The sequence below is a fragment of the Mus pahari genome, chromosome 1, assembly GCF_900095145.1.
Source record: "Mus pahari chromosome 1, PAHARI_EIJ_v1.1, whole genome shotgun sequence".
Lineage (NCBI taxonomy): Eukaryota > Metazoa > Chordata > Mammalia > Rodentia > Muridae > Mus > Mus pahari.
In genome coordinates this window covers 76546819-76549305 of record NC_034590.1, presented here as the reverse complement: position 1 = coordinate 76549305, position 2487 = coordinate 76546819, and the positions used below count along the sequence as shown (strand labels likewise).

Here is a 2487-nt window from a genome sequence, read left to right as displayed (position 1 = left end):
ATCAAGAACATGCTTGTTTCTCTTAAGCATTGCTCTGTGTGTAAGAGTTAAGAGTAAAGCAACAGTGCTGGTTCCAATCCCCTGATGACACTATGAAGAAGATAGTCCAATTATAACCAAGGTGGTCCTTCTAGTGCAGAAGAGGTAACAACCCTACTGTGATACATCAAACTTTAACTTAATGCTTAAATATGCTTCTCATACATAACAGGCTTGATGGTTGCTGCATGGCTCAGCCTTGGTCAGTAGTTACTCTGATATGGTGAAAGAGTTAGCAGCTATCCAGATGCTATATAAAAGACTATGTGCTTCCTGTGTGAGTGTATAATGAATGCTGATGTGTGTAACCCAATCACACTGGTAGAGTGTTGTACGGAGAAGTCTCATGTGTGCAGCTGTGTGGCTGTGTAAGTGTCATTAAGATACACATGTATGACCTTATCAAAGAACAAATCAACAAAATAAAGACATCTAGAATCATGTATGGTGACACATGCCTATAATTCCATTACTAGAGAAGGAGAGAGAGTCATGAGTTTGAGGCTGAGCATATCTAGTGAGTTACATGAGAGTACTGAAAGGGCATGTGGAAAAAGGTTTCTATTGCAGTATTACTAGGGCACAAAAGATAGAATGATTTATTTTATATCCCTTCAGAGACAGCATCCAGACTTGCAGACCACTCCCTGGGTTCTCTTCCTCCNGCCTTTTCTCTACATATCAGGATTCTTGTGGTCTTAGGTCCCTCTCCATCTCATAGATTTTATTTTCCTCATTCTATTTCCCTTACTCCTCCTGATTCTTCTTCATATTCTCTCCACAACAGATAGAGATGCCACTGTTGNTTCACTCAGGAAAGTTGACAGCCATATAGAATCTTTAGTGGGAATTTAGAGGAAATGTATCCCTGGCCTTTTATGAAACATAAATGACACTATGCTTCGTGACCTACTCCCTTTTCACCCATTTATCCCTCTACTGTCCTTTCTTCCTGTTCTGATATTAGACTACATTTCCCCATATATGTGTGTATATACAAATTCTACATTTATTCAGTAGTCCATATTAGTGCAACAATTGCACCTCACCCATGATTTCGCCATCCCTGACCTTAGTCACCCATTGTTGACCCCAATCCACTAATATTAATGTTTGTCCTCAATATTTCAAAAGAAAAATATTATTCATCTAGAATTCATTAAATTGTGTTTTCTCTAGCTCTTTCATTAGAGGCCCTGTGTTCCATCCAATAGATGACTGTGAGCATCCACTTCTGTGTTTGCCAGGCATTGGCATAGACTCACAAAAGAGAGCTATGTTAGGGTCTTGTCAGCAAAATCTTTCTGGCATATACAATAGTGTCTGGGTTTGGTGGTTGTATATGGGATGGATCCCCAGGTGGGGCAATCTCTGGATGGTCTTTCCTTCCATCTTAGCTCTGAACTTTGTCTCTTTAACTCCTTCCATGGGTATTTTGTTCCCCATTCTAAGAAGGAACTAAGTATCCACACTTTGGTCTTCCTTCCTCTTGAGTTTCATGTGTTTTGCAATTAGTATCTTGTATATTCTAAGTTTTGGGGCTAATATCTGCTTATTAGTGAGTGCATACAAGGAACTCTACGTAAAACCAGAGACACTGAAACTTATAGAGGAGAAAGTAGGGTATAGCATGGAAGATATGGACATAGGGGAAAAATTCCTGAACAGAACAGCAATGGCTTGTGCTGTAAGATCAAGAATTGACAAATGGGACCTCATAAAACTGCAAAGCTTCCTCTCTCCAGGTGTCTTCATTGGAGTGACATCGTCTTTAAACCCCACGTGGCAATTCCTGATGCACTGCTGTGATGCCCAGGGAAGACAGGGTGACCTGGAAGTCCAACTACTTCCTCAAGATCATCCAACTTTTGGATGATTACCCAAAATGCTTCATTGTGGGAGCAGACAACATGAGCTGCAAGCAGATGCAGCAGATCTGCATGTCCTTCCCAGGGAAGGCCGTGGTGCTGATGGGCAAAAACACCATGCTGTGCAAGGCCATCAGAGGCCACCTGGAGAACAACCTGGCGCTGGAGAAACTGCTGCCTCACATCTGGGGGAACGTGGGCTTCGTGTTCACCAAGGAGGACCTCACTGAGATTCAGGATATGCTGCTGGCCAATAAGGTGCCAGCTGCTGCTCATGCTGGTGCCATCACCCCGTGTGAGGTCACTGTGCCAGCTCAGAGCACTGGTCTCGGGCCTGAGAAGACCTCCTTCTTCAGGCTTTGGGCATCACCACCAAAATCTCCAGAGGCACCATTAAAATTCTGAGTGATGTGCAGCTGATAAAGACTGGAGACAAGGTGGGAGCCAGCGAGGCCACACTGCTGAACATGCTGAACATCTTCCCCTTCTCCTTCGGGCTGATCATCCAGCAGGTGTTTGACAAGGGCAGTATTTATAACCCGGAAGTGCTGGACATCACAGAGCAGGCCTTGCACTCCCA

The 2487-nt window shown here is 43.6% G+C and overlaps 1 pseudogene across 1 annotated transcript; it reads left to right on the top strand.

Annotated features, from left to right (window-relative positions):
• Positions 1-1847: 1847 nt before the first annotated feature.
• LOC110322975 lies at positions 1848-2485 on the top strand (annotated as a pseudogene). The gene has a single exon (XR_002380621.1). The product of XR_002380621.1 is annotated as a 60S acidic ribosomal protein P0 pseudogene (transcript).
• Positions 2486-2487: the final 2 nt, after the last annotated feature.